Source organism: Musca autumnalis, unplaced genomic scaffold (genome assembly GCF_047663935.1).
Source record: "Musca autumnalis isolate F117 unplaced genomic scaffold, ASM4766393v1 scaffold_4, whole genome shotgun sequence".
Classification (NCBI taxonomy): Eukaryota; Metazoa; Arthropoda; class Insecta; order Diptera; family Muscidae; genus Musca; species Musca autumnalis.
In genome coordinates this window covers 59,328,229-59,346,688 of record NW_027411977.1, presented here as the reverse complement: position 1 = coordinate 59,346,688, position 18,460 = coordinate 59,328,229, and the positions used below count along the sequence as shown (strand labels likewise).

At 38.0% G+C, this 18,460-nt stretch overlaps 1 protein-coding gene across 36 annotated transcripts in view; it reads right to left on the bottom strand.

Annotated features, from left to right (window-relative positions):
* Mbs (Myosin binding subunit) overlaps nucleotides 1–18,010 on the bottom strand; it is a 304,687-nt gene extending 286,677 nt beyond the window's left edge. For 35 of the 36 annotated variants that reach the window (XM_073982167.1, XM_073982168.1, XM_073982189.1 and 32 more), the window contains exon 1: nucleotides 17,567–18,005. The gene's annotated coding sequence lies outside the window, so the exon portion shown is untranslated. Of the gene's footprint in view, nucleotides 1–17,566 lie in introns of all 36 variants that reach the window. The other variant, XM_073982195.1, reaches the window with a different exon arrangement.
* Nucleotides 18,011–18,460: the final 450 nt, after the last annotated feature.

Here is an 18,460-nt window from a genome sequence, read left to right as displayed (position 1 = left end):
ATTTGAACCCAATCCTCTGCTATAAAACTGCGTTTGTACCGACCTCTTAGACAAATGAGCCAAAACCCGACACGATAACTCGATCGCAAACCATTATATCGAGCCCTTCCCGCGAAAATGATGTAAGCGACATTTTTTCGATTTTCGTTTTTTTACGGAAATCTATGAAGAATATTCCAACACACCATCTCCCAAATTTTTAGAACTCAGCCATGTACCGTTACGAAATTAGAGCAAAAACAATTTTGATGTAAGCGCCATTTTTGCTTTTTGTGTACATTTGTTTGTGACAGCGAATTGTCGCTTACATCAAATTGCACATTTACATACCATGTCGTTATTCAACTATATTACAAGAAATGCGTTTTAATCTTATAATTCTTCGAATAAATACTTGCTATAAAATTAGTATGCTTTGTTTTTAAATTGTAGATAAGAATTACTCTAAAAATGATTTGTTTCAAATAATTTTTTTTGATGTAACCGCCACTTCTCAAAGTAAAAGCCTGATTGCGTGACAGCGAAAAATATGTAAGCGACACAAACTACCGTTATATTGAAGATATTCCGCAATTTTTTTATTTTTTCAGTAAGTAGGATTTAATAACTGAACTATACCAAATTTGAATAAACAATTTTGGTTGTGTCTAAAGTTATTCAATAAAAACCGTCTCCTGTAAAATTAGCTTTTTGTCGCTTACACCTTTTTCGCGGGAAGGGCTCGATATGGTGTGGTTGGTTACTAGCAAGTTCTCATGAAGAGAGAGTTAACAGAGAACAAAGTGACTTAACAAACAACTTTCTGTAACAACTTAATTATCCTTTTCGTAGTGGGTATATAAAATTTGTTTTCCAAAATCTGAATATATTTAGAATTTCTTGAAAGACATGGACTTAATAGACATTCGATGCCCTATCCAGAAAAAAATATTCCGTGGACGAACCCCTCCCCATTATTAAGTGGGGGCCCCACAATAATTTCCCTTTAGCAGTTTTCGTAGTGGGAATATAAAAAATAATTTTTTCCCAAAATCTGAATATATTTAGAATCTATTGAAAGACATGGGCTTGATGGTCATTCAATGCTCTATCCAGAAAAAAAATATTCCGTGGACGAACCCCTCCCCATTATTAAGTGGGGGCCCCACAATAATTTCCCTTCAGCAGTTTTCGTAGTGGGAATATAAAAAATAATTTTTTCCCAAAATCTGAATATATTTAGAATCTATTGAAAGACATGGACTTAATAGACATTCGATGCCCTATCCAGAAAAAAATATTCCGTGGACGAACCCCTCCCCATTATTAAGTGGGGGCCCCACAATAATTTCCCTTTAGCAGTTTTCGTAGTGGGAATATAAAAAATAATTTTTTCCCAAAATCTGAATATATTTAGAATCTATTGAAAGACATGGGCTTGATGGTCATTCGATGCCCTATCCAGAAAAAAATATTCCGTGGACGAACCCCTCCCCATTATTAAGTGGGGGGGCCCACAATAATTTCCCTTTAGCAGTTTTCGTAGTGGGAATATAAAAAATAATTTTTTCCCAAAATCTGAATATATTTAGAATCTATTGAAAGACATGGGCTTGATGGACGTTCGATGCCCTATCCAGAACAAAATATTCCGTGGACGCACGAGCCACCGTTTCAGAACAGTGGGCCCAACAGGAAATGCACTTCGGGAGGTTCATTGGGTGTACATGCAAATAAATTTTTTTCCAAGATTTTAATAAGCTTTGATCTTCCCAAAATATATGGCCTATAGGTATTTTCGATGCTGATTCCAATAAAAATTATCCCGTGGACGCACGAGCCACCGTTTCGGAATAGTGGGCCTAACAAAATATGCATGTCTGCAAGTTGGGTGTATATACAAATAATTTTTTTCCAAGATTTTAATAAGCTTTGATCTTCCCAAAATACATGGCCTAGAGGTATTTTCGATGCTGATTCCAATAAAAATTATCCCGTGGACGCACGAGCCACCGTTTCGGAATAGTGGGCATAACAAAATATGCATGTCTGCAAGTTGGGTGTATATACAAATAATTTTTTTCCAAGATTTTAATAAGCTTTGATGCTGATTCCAATAAAAATTATCCCGTGGACGCACGAGCCACCGTTTCAGAACAGTGGGCCCAACAGGAAATGCACTTCGGGAGGTTCATTGGGTGTACATGCAAATAAATTTTTTTTCCAAGATTTTAATAAGCTTTGATCTTCCCAAAATACATGGCCTAGAGGTATTTTCGATGCTGATTCCAATAAAAATTATCCCGTGGACGCACGAGCCACCGTTTCAGAACAGTGGGCCTAACAATATATGCATGTCTGCAAGTTGGGTGTATAAACAAATAATTTTTTTTCCAAGATTTTAATAAGCTTTGATCTTCCCAAAATACATGGCCTAGAGGTATTTTCGATGCTGATTCCAATAAAAATTATCCCGTGGACGCACGAGCCACCGTTTCGGAATAGTGGGCCTAACAATATATGCATGTCTGCAAGTTGGGTGTATATACAAATAATTTTTTTCCAAGATTTTAATAAGCTTTGATCTTCCCAAAATACATGGCCTAGAGGTATTTTCGATGCTGATTCCAATAAAAATTATCCCGTGGACGCACGAGCCACCGTTTCAGAACAGTGGGCCTAACAAAATATGCATGTCTGCAAGTTGGGTGTATAAACAAATAATTTTTTTCCAAGATTTTAATAGGCTTTGATCTTCCCAAAATACATGGCCTAGAGGTATTTTCGATGCTGATTCCAATAAAAATTATCCCGTGGACGCACGAGCCACCGTTTCGGAATAGTGGGCCTAACAAAATATGCATGTCTGCAAGTTGGGTGTATAAACAAATAATTTTTTTTCCAAGATTTTAATAAGCTTTGATCTTCCCAAAGTACATGGCCTAGAGGTATTTTCGATGCTGATTCCAATAAAAATTATCCCGTGGACGCACGAGCCACCGTTTCCGAAAAGTGGGCCTAACAAAATATGCATGTCTGCAAGTTGGGTGTATATACAAATTATTTTTTTTCCAAGATTTTAATAAGCTTTGATCTTCCCAAAATACATGGCCTAGAGGTATTTTTGATGCTGATTCCAATAAAAATTATCCCGTGGACGCACGAGTCACCGTTTCGGAATAGTGGGCCTAACAAAATATGCATGTCTGCAAGTTGGGTGTATATACAAATAATTTTTTTCCAAGATTTTAATAAGCTTTGATCTTCCCAAAATACATGGCCTAGAGGTATTTTTGATGCTGATTCCAATAAAAATTATCCCGTGGACGCACGAGCCACCGTTTCAGAACAGTGGGCCCAACAGGAAATGCACTTCGGGAGGTTCATTGGGTGTACATGCAAATACGTTTTTTTCCAAGATTTTAATAAGCTTTGATCTTCCCAAAATATATGGCCTATAGGTATTTTCGATGCTGATTCCAATAAAAATTATCCCGTGGACGCACGAGCCACCGTTTCGGAATAGTGGGCCTAACAAAATATGCATGTCTGCAAGTTGGGTGTATATACAAATAATTTTTTTCCAAGATTTTAATAAGCTTTGATCTTCCCAAAATACATGGCCTAGAGGTATTTTCGATGCTGATTCCAATAAAAATTATCCCGTGGACGCACGAGCCACCGTTTCGGAATAGTGGGCATAACAAAATATGCATGTCTGCAAGTTGGGTGTATATACAAATAATTTTTTTCCAAGATTTTAATAAGCTTTGATCTTCCCAAAATACATGGCCTAGAGGTATTTTTGATGCTGATTCCAATAAAAATTATCCCGTGGACGCACGAGCCACCGTTTCAGAACAGTGGGCCCAACAGGAAATGCACTTCGGGAGGTTCATTGGGTGTACATGCAAATAAATTTTTTTTCCAAGATTTTAATAAGCTTTGATCTTCCCAAAATACATGGCCTAGAGGTATTTTCGATGCTGATTCCAATAAAAATTATCCCGTGGACGCACGAGCCACCGTTTCAGAACAGTGGGCCTAACAATATATGCATGTCTGCAAGTTGGGTGTATAAACAAATAATTTTTTTTCCAAGATTTTAATAAGCTTTGATCTTCCCAAAATACATGGCCTAGAGGTATTTTCGATGCTGATTCCAATAAAAATTATCCCGTGGACGCACGAGCCACCGTTTCGGAATAGTGGGCCTAACAAAATATGCATGTCTGCAAGTTGGGTGTATAAACAAATAATTTTTTTTCCAAGATTTTAATAAGCTTTGATCTTCCCAAAGTACATGGCCTAGAGGTATTTTCGATGCTGATTCCAATAAAAATTATCCCGTGGACGCACGAGCCACCGTTTCCGAAAAGTGGGCCTAACAAAATATGCATGTCTGCAAGTTGGGTGTATATACAAATTATTTTTTTTTCCAAGATTTTAATAAGCTTTGATCTTCCCAAAATACATGGCCTAGAGGTATTTTTGATGCTGATTCCAATAAAAATTATCCCGTGGACGCACGAGTCACCGTTTCGGAATAGTGGGCCTAACAAAATATGCATGTCTGCAAGTTGGGTGTATATACAAATAATTTTTTTCCAAGATTTTAATAAGCTTTGATCTTCCCAAAATACATGGCCTAGAGGTATTTTTGATGCTGATTCCAATAAAAATTATCCCGTGGACGCACGAGCCACCGTTTCAGAACAGTGGGCCCAACAGGAAATGCACTTCGGGAGGTTCATTGGGTGTACATGCAAATAAGTTTTTTTCCAAGATTTTAATAAGCTTTGATCTTCCCAAAATATATGGCCTATAGGTATTTTCGATGCTGATTCCAATAAAAATTATCCCGTGGACGCACGAGCCACCGTTTCGGAATAGTGGGCCTAACAAAATATGCATGTCTGCAAGTTGGGTGTATAAACAAATAATTTTTTTTCCAAGATTTTAATAAGCTTTGATCTTCCCAAAATACATGGCCTAGAGGTATTTTCGATGCTGATTCCAATAAAAATTATCCCGTGGACGCACGAGCCACCGTTTCAGAACAGTAGGCCTAACAAAATATGCATATCTGCAAGTTGGGTGTATATACAAATTATTTTTTTTCCAAGATTTTAATAAGCTTTGATCTTCCCAAAATACATGGCCTAGAGGTATTTTTGATGCTGATTCCAATAAAAATTATCCCGTGGACGCACGAGTCACCGTTTCGGAATAGTGGGCCTAACAAAATATGCATGTCTGCAAGTTGGGTGTATATACAAATAATTTTTTTCCAAGATTTTAATAAGCTTTGATCTTCCCAAAATACATGGCCTAGAGGTATTTTCGATGCTGATTCCAATAAAAATTATCCCGTGGACGCACGATCCACCGTTTCGGAATAGTGGGCCTAACAAAATATGCATGTCTGCAAGTTGGGTGTATATACAAATAATTTTTTTTCCAAGATTTTAATAAGCTTTGATCTTCCCAAAATATATGGCCTATAGGTATTTTCGATGCTGATTCCAATAAAAATTATCCCGTGGACGCACGAGCCACCGTTTCGGAATAGTGGGCCTAACAAAATATGCATGTCTGCAAGTTGGGTGTATAAACAAATAATTTTTTTTCCAAGATTTTAATAAGCTTTGATCTTCCCAAAATACATGGCCTAGAGGTATTTTCGATGCTGATTCCAATAAAAATTATCCCGTGGACGCACGATCCACCGTTTCGGAATAGTGGGCATAACAAAATATGCATGTCTGCAAGTTGGGTGTATATACAAATAATTTTTTTCCAAGATTTTAATAAGCTTTGATCTTCCCAAAATACATGGCCTAGAGGTATTTTTGATGCTGATTCCAATAAAAATTATCCCGTGGACGCACGAGCCACCGTTTCAGAACAGTGGGCCCAACAGGAAATGCACTTCGGGAGGTTCATTGGGTGTACATGCAAATAAATTTTTTTCCAAGATTTTAATAAGCTTTGATCTTCCCAAAATACATGCTGATTCCAATAAAAATTATCCCGTGGACGCACGAGCCACCGTTTCAGAACAGTGGGCCTAACAATATATGCATGTCTGCAAGTTGGGTGTATAAACAAATAATTTTTTTTCCAAGATTTTAATAAGCTTTGATCTTCCCAAAATACATGGCCTAGAGGTATTTTTGATGCTGATTCCAATAAAAATTATCCCGTGGACGCACGAGTCACCGTTTCAGAACAGTGGGCCTAACAAAATATGCATGTCTGCAAGTTGGGTGTATATACAAATTATTTTTTTTTCCAAGATTTTAATAAGCATTGATCTTCCCAAAATACATGGCCTAGGGGTATTTTCGATGCTGATTCCGACAAAAATTATTTCATCGACGCACGAGGCACCGTTTTTGAATAGTGGGCCAAACAATATATAAACTTCATCAAATTTTCTCTTGGGGATATATCAAATAATTGTTTACCAGCCTCTGAACAGATATAGAAAAATCCGACATTCATGGCCTGTAGGCATTTTCGATGTTGATTACAAAAAAAATTATTCCGCCGGCGCACCCATCACCGTTTTTGAACAGTGGTTCCAGCAGTATGCACATCAGCAAATTTGCGTATTAAAATTTGTAATTAAATTTGTCCAATTTTAATTTAATATTTCACCTTATATTGGAATTTGTGATTAAATTTGTCCAATTTCAATTTAAAATGTCACCTTATATTGGAATTTGTGATTAAATTTGTCCAATTTAAATTTAAAATGTCATCTCATAATCACCCTGTTACTGGTGTGTGTCTTTGCTAAAATTAAATTTTCCAATTTAAATTCCAATTTATTTTCACACACATGGCACCTTCGGTGTCATTTGTGCTCCGTACTTGGCTATTCGCATTCTTCTCTAACTTGCTGACGATGTTCAACTTCAGAATCCGGGTGCAAGTGACATTATTCATAATTTCATGTATGTAAAAGATGTACTTTTCCGAGCTCATTCCAGTCTTTACGTCATTAAATCCCGACGTAGTGTCAGCTGTTTTGGGTCTTCGAGGATGGACAAACAGCTTACAAGATCGTGGTGGCATTCTAGACTTCAAGGACCATAGTACAGCCAAAACGTCGGGGATTCGGTGGAACTATAGGTCTGATTCTTTCTTCGTTTCCACCACACCGTTTCCTTCTAAGTGTTCGTACACAAAGCGGGAGATTCTTCTTCTGGTCTGCAAATTATTCTATCATACAGACTGGCTTTCGATACGCATAGTTGTGCCACCAATTGTACTACAAAGCATATGGTAGTGGTTGGGATTACGTCATTACTCCCACTACATTGTCCGAATAGAAGATGTTCCAATCCAATTCTTCATAAAGTTCGAATTCCGAGATGGCACAAGTTTACCACGTCGGCTGACATTCAGTTTCATGGTTTTTATGATGCATCCTACAAGGCATTCACTTTTTACGTGCGAATAGCTAAAGGTACGTTCGTACTCTTTCACCTGGTGTATTCCATAGTAAGCGTTGCTCCAGAGCTGTTTTCATAAAATCATTCGTTCAATAATTCCATCCAAATGTCTTTTCCGTTCATACGTTTAGTCATCTCCCTCCCAAGGTACAACGAAATTCTATTTCAAGGCAATATTCTCTATATCATTGTGCTAGTTCCAAAGTACAAATCCAAATGTTCTTTTCCGGCGATGATTTTATATATTGTAATATTTTTTCCATCCTGAAGGAATACACCTGGTACCGGTTCTGAAATATGCTATGTATTTTTAGTTGTCTCCAAATCTTGTAAACAAAAGAAATTGCAGGTGTTACTTTTTATTACACTATGCAACACTGAAAATGCAAACAACTTCTAGTGTGGATTTTTTGAAAGTACATAATTAGACTACAAAAACCCTGGTAGGGGTTTGTCCTGTCACATCCAGTTCGGATTTTATGGCCTCATCTAAACCGGGCTAAATCTTTTGAACTTATCAGGTATTTATCTCAGAAACGAATAGGAATTTGGCCTTGCTGTCTATAGCAATATTGTAACCCTAAACTAGTAGAACTTATCTTTTGAAGAAACCACATAAGAAAAACTCAATCTAGGGCATCAAAATCTATAAAATATAGAAGATTTTAAATAATTGCTGAAATTCTGATCAGTATCGGTCAAACTGTTGGGAGTTGAACCAAGTAACCTTTTGCAAAAATCTTCCAAATAAAGTTCTCAACAATTCTTTAGAACATTCTCTAAAATGCTTACTTCATGTTGTTTCAGCCGTATTTTGCATAATTTATTCTCGCATTTCGGATTTCACCACATCATTGACATTTTTATTAAATCGTCGTTGAAAAATTTAGTGAAAACAATGGCATAGAGGCATTTTACAACAATGACATGTTCTGAAGAGTTGTGTATTACACTCCAGCGAATATTTTCTAAAAGAAAATGTTCAGAAAAAATTAACGGTTTTGAAGATACGGTGCGAAATGTATAACAATTGTGGAATTTATGCATATATTTTGAAATTCGAGGCAATAAATGTAGTTTTTGGAGTTCATTATTTTTCCAAATATTTTATTCTTGTCCTTTTCTACAAATTTGCTTCAGAGGTCGGAAGAAGATTCGCATTGGTTTCAGAGATATAGCCCCGAATTTCTTTAAAAACTCAATATTTAACCATGTTTAGATGGGGCTATAAAATCCGAGCTGGATCTGACACAACAAAACCCAACTAGGGTTTCTTGTCGTTTGGATCTGTACTTTCAAAAAATCCTCCGTTCGAATTGTTTGCACAAGACCACCTTAAAAATGTTGCACAGTGTTATTTTGCTTTAGTTGCAGTTCCTGCAAGGGGCCCGGTAATGTTAACGTTAACTTTTGTTCTAATTTTGCATCTCTCTCTTCGTACTAAATGCAAATGTTCTCTTTCCCTACTGGAATTTCTTTTTCTTTCTGGTAAATAAAACTTCACTTCGTGTTTATTCTACAAACACGACTGTTGTTCCTGGTAAGAATCGTTTCCAAAACCTTCAGATTTTTTCAATAAAATCCACTATTGTTCATTCCTGCTCCTAAAAAATCTTGTGTTTTTTCTTTCTCTTCTTTCCATACCATCCTGAGGGGAAATTCTTTCTAACTCAAAGAAAGTTTTTTCATTTCATCACAACAATTAAACATCACAGCTTTTCTAGGAAAATCCACATTTGGCATTTTTATTTGTAATTAACAAGAATATTGTATTTATTTGTAATGCGCACTTTGGTCATAAAGACTTTTTGCATTACTATGCATGAATAATAAATAAATAAAGTGAAACAGGGAGTTCTTCCTCAAAGTGGGGTGATATCTCCGGAACTGTTTATGCCGATGATTGTGTCATCTTGGCTTCGGGTACCATCCCTAATGCCAAAGAAAGGCTAAACTCCTATTTACCGAACCTACCACATTTTTTCGCACCCGGAATGTGAAAATTTCTGCCAGAATTCCGACTACAAACAACCCCAAAACTCTAGGGGTTACCGTCAACAACATGTTCATGTCGCCTGTGCCTGTCACATCTATCTACGACAAGCTGAGATGTAGGAACAAGGTCCTAAGTCCCTAGCCGGCAGCAATTGAGGTGCAGATAAAGAGACCTTGTTGAACACATATAACGCGATAAGTCGGTTTATGCTATATGCGGCGCCAGTGTGATACGCGAATGCAAGCGCAACGTTATGGAATAACATCCAGACCTGCCTTCTCATTTCAACAGAGGACAATCTGCATGAGCAGAAGAAGATGTTTCCAGTATGGCAACAAAATGGGGAACAACTCTAGTTTAGTAAAAACTCTCCGATTTTTCTGAAAGTTTTTCCGGAGGTTACCCGGTTATTGGACCCGAAAGTCCGGTTACGAAACCCGGGTTAGACCCGGCTCTACTGAACCGATTGCTGCATAATAAGTATCATTGGAAAGCTTATGGAAATACCTATCCAACAAGTGGTCATATGATGATCTTCAGGTGGTCAGATGATATAACCTAAAAATAGGTGTCCATATCTCTGGATCCAGAGAAGGTATTACAACATATAGCGCCATTTTGGAAAGGTTAAAGTGCGAGCTATAATCTGGCATACATTAAGCGGGCGCCCATAATGGACCCATTTTCGACTTTTTGAGGGTTTTATAAAAAAATCCGGGTCCAAAAATAGGTTATATCACCTGACCACCTATAGATAATCCCATCATATGACCACTTGTTGGATAGGTATTTCCATAAGCTTTCCAATGATACCCATTATGCAGCATTCGGTTCAGTAGAGCTGGGGCTAACTCGGGTTTGGTACACAGATTTTCGGGTCCAATAACCGGGTAACCGGGTCCGTCCCCCAAGAAAATTATACATTTCCGTGATCAGCGCAAAAATATCTACCTCTGGAAAAAGTTTCAGGAAAATCGGAGAGTTTTTACTAAACTAGAGTTAAGCCCAAAATGGTATGCTCTCGTTGCAGTACTTACACAGGTGTTACTGTCAGAGTCATCTAAATTAGGAGAGATTCTTCAGAGATGTTTCCAATCTGCTAAAAACCTGAAATACTAATTCACAAACAAAACGTTTGGAAATATGACCAACCACATTAAACACGTTTCAAACCAAGCTTAAAGAAGAAATTTTAAGAAATCGACCAGTCATCATCTTTTAACCTGAAAAAAACTCCATGGCAACCCTTTTGCCAATATAGAAGAATTCGCTCATCGTCTTCATTTCATAACAAAACAACAAATGGGGAAAGAAAATTCCCAACAACACTCCCAAAAGCACAGTGAATGAGAGAAAGAAACAAAACAAAAAAAAAAAACTTTTTCTTTGTAAAAGAGCATATGAAATTTCGAATGAGCGCAGAAGACGCCAAATGATCAAATGCCACAAATTGAGGAGTTGGGGGCTGGGGAGCACAATAAATGATAGAATGCAAACACGAAAGAAAGTCAAACGCAATTGAACGACGAGCGTATGGTTCATCGTGTTATGTGGATGGATGGATAAAACATAATCACAAATAATAGATGAGAACGAAAAAATGAATAGCGGCAGTGGCGATCGGTTGGTAGCAAGCAGCCTGGACAGACACTTTTGTTTGGTATTTTATAGGTGTCTATGAATATCGAATTTTTTCCAACATGATCGATTACAAATAACAAAACCTTAAGTATGTGCAAGAATTTCATTTGATGGCAAAAAAACAATAATTGGGTCTGACTTGCCTGCCTTGGCATGTGTAAAGAGGTGTTGTTTGTGGGTGAAAAATACTGATGATGGGTAAGTTTTGTTTTGAAAGGTTGCATAAAACTTTTGTTCTGCTGTTTCAAATAAGACCAATAGAACTCTATACACTTGCTTGATCTCTTCAAGTATTAGAGTTAATTCCATATGACTGTTGCAGCTCGCTAATACTGACGCAAATAAACAACCATCAGCAGGATTACTTCCGTATGAACCTGGGAGTTATCATAAGTGTCATTAACAATACATGGTAACAAAACGACATGATGAAGTAGTAATACTGTTGATCTCTATAGTCATTTAGTAGAAATCAGGAAGTTTTGGGAAAACTAATTCCGAGGGTCTGTGGGAGTCATGATAGTGTGCAAATCGCAATCGATGCTGCGATGCAGCATCGTACAAATAAGAGTTGCTTACGCAAACATATTGCCGATAAAAAGCTCTACTCCAGATTGTAGGTCCAACACTGACCCACTTTTTGGAAAGAAGCACATCATGAGTTGTTGCATACGGCCTTAGTTAATGACCATAGTGATATTAACGCTAGCTGAGCAGATTGATAGCCCTAATTCACCACCTCTGAACGTCGCACATCTTCAATCATATGAGAGCTAATTGGCAACCATCGCTTCGGAGAGGTATCCAACCCTTCTGATATTTTGTTCTTGTGTTGAAGAGACAGCAATCCTTAGGCAAGTCAATCCTGACATCGGTCCGTCCCGGAACATACATCCGACTTCTGCAGGTCTGCAGTTAGACCAAATTTCCTGGCGGGTCCAACAAATGGTCGTGATAAGCTTCGTCGAGCCAATCCTAGTGACCCCAGAGTTAGGAAGCTGGAAGTTAGGAAGATGGATGAGTACAAACGGAACAAGTGGATTGACCATCTGAAGAGTTTTAACAATGGAGCCGGAAGAAGTGAATTGCGAACCCTGGAAAGAAGGAAGATTGGACCTTAGCCCCGTTTAACGACGTTATGCTCACTTTTTCAAAGAGCTGCACAAGTTCTTTTAATCGACAATTTGTCAAGCACGACTGGAAGAGTACTAAGACACATTAGATCTCTTTCTGCCGAGGGGGAACTACCACAATTTACAATCCACGTCCACGCCGGGAACATACGAAAGTTTTCAACCTGTCGCTAGCCAACCACACCCGTGCTGAACACGCTGAAAACAGCACAGTCCTCCATTTTTCTACTCCAGTTCAAATGGTTCTTCCAGTCTTGCTCCTTCATTTTTAGTCGGTTTTTTTTTTTTTTGCTGACTGAATAAGCCGGCGTCTACCGTTCTTTTGCTAATTTTTAGACCTAAACTATTTTGTATTTGTCCAGAGGATGCTGTAGCATCATTTTTGAATGAATATGAACAATATCGGCTAATGTTTTGGTGTAGCCCCCTTATAGCGGTACCTTCCGATCTTCGGTATTTTGGGTATTTAAGTCACATTTTCCTACTAAGTTAGCTGTAATGTGGTACTTAGGGTTCCTAGTGGTCAAAAAACTCATCCACTAAAAATCGTGGACCTGGGTCCACGTTTGGGTATAGCCCCCATATAACGGAAACTTCCAATTTTCAGTATTTCTATTATTTGAGCTAAATTTTTCGAAAATCAATTATTTCGCCTGCAATAATTAATGTTTTGGTATCTTCTATGCCTAGAAGATGTGTTTGCGCCATCCAGAATAGAGGATACGCAACGAAATATTGATATCAATAGTTTTTGTTGTACCTCAAATTGGGGGGTGCTTTAGTTTTGTCCGCTTATAATTGCGACCTAAAATGTTTTTTGAATTTTAACTTTTGTTTATTAAATTTTGAATTCCTTATTTTTGTGTTTTCCAATAATAAAGATATAAATAAATAAAAAGAAAACTAAAAAATGCATTTATTACTATGTTTTCATAAAAAAATGATCCTTTAAAAAAATTTACTGAGGGCGTGCTTTAGTTTTGGCCGATACTGTATATCGGACGAGGACTCAACCAGGACAAACCATGTCACAAAACAGTGATGGTAGCATTGGATCTGACAAAAACGTTTGATACGGTTAGTCTTGCTAGGCTGTTCGAGGATATCGAGAATACTACCATCCGGCCTTGTCTGAAACGCTGGATCATCAACTATTTGTGTGGTCGTCAATCGTACGTGGAATTCAGAGACAGGAAGTCCAAACCCCGTAGAGTGAAGCAGGGAGTTCCCCAAGGAGGGGTGATATCTCCGGAACTGTTTAAACTCTACCTCTCTGCAATTCCACGCCCTCCCGACGACATTGAGTTAATTACGTACGCGGATGATTGTACACTCATGGCGTCAGGTCCCAACATCGGTAATGTTTGTGACAAGCTAAATGCCTATCTCATTGATCTTGTAGAGTTTTTCCACGCTAGGAATATGAAAATATCCACCACTAAGTCAACAGCCACACTGTTCACCACATGAATGTGCAGGTCGAAGGTGCCATTATTCCGACCTCAAACTACCCAAAAGTCCTAGGGGTCACATTCGATAGCATGTATAAGTCGTCCCAGCATTATCTGCGATAAGCTGAGAAACAGGAACAAGGTCCTTAAGTCCCTAGCCGGCAGCACTTGGGGTGCGGATAAAGAAACCTTGGTAACCACATACAACGGTCTGTGGTAAGCTATGCGGCGCCAGCATGGTTTGCTAACGTAAGTGATACGCAATGGGATAAACTACAAATCTGCCAGAATGCTGCCCTGAGAACAGCTACAGGGTGTCACCTCATGTCTGCAGTGGACCATTTACATGCGTCGACACAACAGAATTTTGACGACACACTATTTGCTTGGATGCTATAGGCAAGACCACCCAAATCACAATCTGGTGGATATGCCTGAACCCTCCAGGCAAGTTAGGGAGGATTATCGAGATCTGGAGAGAGAGGACCAAAGATATAAAAGAGAACCTCTAGGTCAACGTGCATACCAGGCAGGCTTAAGGGACATTCACACTGATGCGGTTGCAGAGGCTCTGGCAGCCTACAGTGAGAATATCGTCCTCGACGATCATCCACCACCCGTGGCAGCATACGAACAACAGCCGCCAAGACAAACGAGAGTCGTGTTGGCACAACTTAGATCTGGTTGGTGCAGCCGCCTCAATTCTTACTGGGCTAAGATTGATGGCACGCGGAATATCTGCCCAGCATGTGGCACCAGTCCGCATACTACGCAGCATCTGTTTAACTGCCTAGCCAACCCGACTAACTTAACTTTACTCTCTCTTTGGACGAATCCTATTCAGGTGGCGTCCTTTCTAAACTTGGAGCTGGAGCAGGGCCCGTAGCAAAGTCTATTCAGGCTATACTCCTCCCCAGCATTAAAAATAGTTTTCAGTTGCCGTCATTCTGGATTTCCAACCTCTAGACATCCCAATGTAGATATGTAGAAATGGACTAACTTCAAAATGGGATGACAGTGACATTGACTAATGCAGACTTTGTGTGAAGATGCAGAGGTGATATAGACTGTCGAACATTTACTATGCAGGTGTCCCATGTTGCAAACAAGAAGACACCGAATACTGGTTAGACAACCTACTCAACTTTACCAAGCACCTGTCGTGGTTTGGCAAGGTCCCTAATCTTACCACACCATCAACCCTTCAATCCGACGGCTGCGGGTTCTTTCGTACCGGATTGACCCGGAACAATAGTGTTTCGACCAGCGGCTGTCAATCCAGCATTAAACCTATGCGTCTACGTAGGGTTAAATGATGCTACAACAACCAACAACCGCTACATCTTCACCTGATTCGCATCTTAAACTCATCATCATATCACCATATAATTTGCTTCACATATTTACACCACTTTCAACCTACCTAAGATTAACGCAATAGATCAACGGTCTACGAGTGAATCAGTCACCTATACTATTAGATGGTTGAGCATCCTTACTAACCTAACCTACATCGGAACTTTTCGGAATCAACATACTATGCGTCAACAATAGGGTGTGGCGATTTGAACACCACCACGGGCGCCTGGATTTTCTGATTATTGGGATTGTACTGAGCAATAAAGTCCACTAGACCATATGTCTACGGTGAAAATCGAGGCCCCGGATTTTGTCTTGAAGTTTCTTTTCAAGGTTTTTTGGATATTTTGGCATATATGTAACAGCCAAACCACTGAGATTTTCGATCCAACACAAAAACAAAAATTGTAGCCAAGACAATAATCAACAACTCTCTAGTACAACGCAAAAGCATTGGAACGCTCCTTCAGGCAGTTATGGCCCCGAGAAAGTGCTTCGGAAAATATCGATAAATTACACTGTGCTACAAAATTTGACTCAAAGTCAGTGGGTGGAAATTTCCTTTTGTAGATGAAAGCCCTTGGTGAGTGTACTAAGAACGCAAAAGGAAATTTTCAGGATTGGTCAAGTTTCTGAGATATGGTTTGGCCAAAATATCCTGGAAAAAACTTCAAGTCAAAATCCGGGGCTCGATTTTCACCGTAGACATATGGTCTAGTGGACATTTTTGCTCAGTACAATCCCAAGAATCAGAAACTCCAGGCGCCCACTATCTCTTTTTTCCTTCCATACAAATCGCCCCGGCCTAGTCAACAACTAATGCGTCGAGAGGCCTTCAAACCTTCATTAAGTAGGTGTGCCATTCTGTTCAGCTTAACAAGAGCTGTGAGCATTTAAGGAAAATCATAAGGTAGCCTTTAAACTTAACTAGAGTGTGTTACTTTGTACTGGAACTGATGTTAAATGGATAAAGGGGCTGATGGCTTTATAACCTGTAGTAAAGAGAGATATTTTAAATATACGTTTAGATTGTCTATAGGGAATGCAAACCAGCTTCGAGATTTATTATACAGTTGACTCGTCCTTACTCAATAATTGTGCGGCCTGCTTGCTTCAGTACTTTTCGGAATCAAAATACATAGTAATAATACGTTGAGAGGCTTTCGACAGACACAACATTGACTATGGACTTTCCCTTAAAAGAAAGGTATATATCTTGGAAAGCATAATTTTCCTCCCAATAACATGTGTACCGTTCTGGCCTGCTTAACAAGAGCTTCCATTGGTGTACATTTCAGAACAATTCTAAGGGAGCCTCTAAACTGAACTTGAGTGTTTGACTTTGTACTGGTGTAGAATGGATAATACTAAGGCTGACCGTTTGATAACCTGTAGTAAAGAGAGATGATTTGGAAATAAATTTCAATTTATAATTTCTATGAGGTATGCAAACCAATTTCCAGATTTATAGACTTGTCCTTTCTAGCGAATTTTTAGAAACACTTTCCTATAATTTATTCCCATCTCTGATCGTATTGCTATTAAAAGAAAATTTGTTTCATCCTATATGTGTTTGACAGATCTGCAGGCACACACAATTTACATTGCATTATTTCTTTTATTGCAACTATAATTCACTTAATTGGTATTTGTATAACTTTTTTTTATAACTTTTTATTGTTATAATGTTGTTCAGAAAAATAATAAAATACTTGTTTAACAATTTATTTTCACTATTAAAGAATGAACTGCACAAAAAATGCAAATTGCATCACATTCTCTCTCTCTCACGGTTTTGTTTTTCTCTTCTCACAAACAACGGCATTTGAAATGAATTAAATTTGGCAAATTGGACTGCAGAAAGTATTAAAGAATTTTATTCACGTTTACTTAAACACTTGTAATTTTAATTTTTTCACATAATATTGTTATTTTTTAGCGCCCAATTAAAATTAAAATCAGTTCAGTACACAACACAATTCAAAAAGGCCAACTACACCAATCAACAAAATCACCAACATCAGCTTTCAATAGATTACAAAAGGCAGGCACAAAAAGAAAACAACAAAAATAGCACAATACACACAACCCAAAACGCCGCGACTCTACTACTACGAACATCGTCTTCATCGTCTATACAACACAAAATGTTATTCTTATTTATGTTGGCCTATATAGTTCCGTTGGATTTTCTAAAAAGGGGGGTTTCGCCTTTTTCCCGAATTATTTGGTTGGGTGATGGTAGCAAGAGAGGTGGAGCAGACAATACGCTGTCTAGTATCATTACAAAAACGAATAAAAAACTTCTTCTTTGTGTAATAGTATTTGCTTGTGTTGCTATTCTTCTTAGCTTCGTATGTATTTTTTCACTATACAACTACTGATGATGGTTTCTTTTATGGAGGTTTGCATTCTGTGTTGTAAAATAAATTTAATTGGCATATTTTTTTCTTTCTTTCACTTTTAATTCCATTTCATATGCATTATTTTCCACTTTGCCATTATGCATTCCTTCCTAGGTTAAATTCGGCAAAACTTTCTTACTTTTGTGTATGTAATTCACATATTTTCGTTCCCGTGTTTTATTCGATTTGTGGGGAAATGTAATTTTGTGTGCTTTTTTGGGATAGATTCTCAGACAATTAATATCGTCGTTTTCTTTTTTTCCTTCTTATGCACTCACTTCCCAACTCACTCGTTCGTCGCTGTACAACACAAACACAGATACACAGATTTTTAGACAGAAAACTAAATTCCTTATTTTCTATTTTTACAACAAGAAATTTTGATGGTTTTTTTAGGATTTATTTTGTTAATTTATTTCGCACGAATTTCGCAAAATTATTAAACTACAAATAAAAAACGCGCCACCGTTAAATATCACTTATTTTTCTATGAAAAATAAAGCACAAAATATATTGGACTGTTGCTCGGAATTGGAGAACGAAGTCGTTTGAGTGGTTTTGTTGACGCCGTTACTGACAATTCATGATAGGGTTGTATACATCGGCTATGAAATTGACGAGAATCTCAGGGAATTAGGAGAACCAGTTACGAAAAGAGAGGTTATAAGAAAATCAGATAAACTGGGTTTCAAATGTCAATTCCATTGCTTATGGGGTTTCTACACGGTATGTTTTTTACATATTTGTGCATACCAACTGTCACTTTTTACAAATCTGAATTTTATACACATGGTGTGAACCATACAGAAATTTCAATGCATCAAAGTGTTATGTGCATACATATGTATATTTTTCGAATAGAATGCTCGCTATTCTCGTCTGTACAACAAAAGGTAAACAGCTGTTTTGTTTGTACGCGATATAACCCAGCAAAAAATGTTGGCATAAGATGAATGTAGTGGCTGGACTCCGAAAATTCTGAAATCTTGTCCACAGGTAGGTCTTGGAATGCTGATTACGCCAATATATAAAT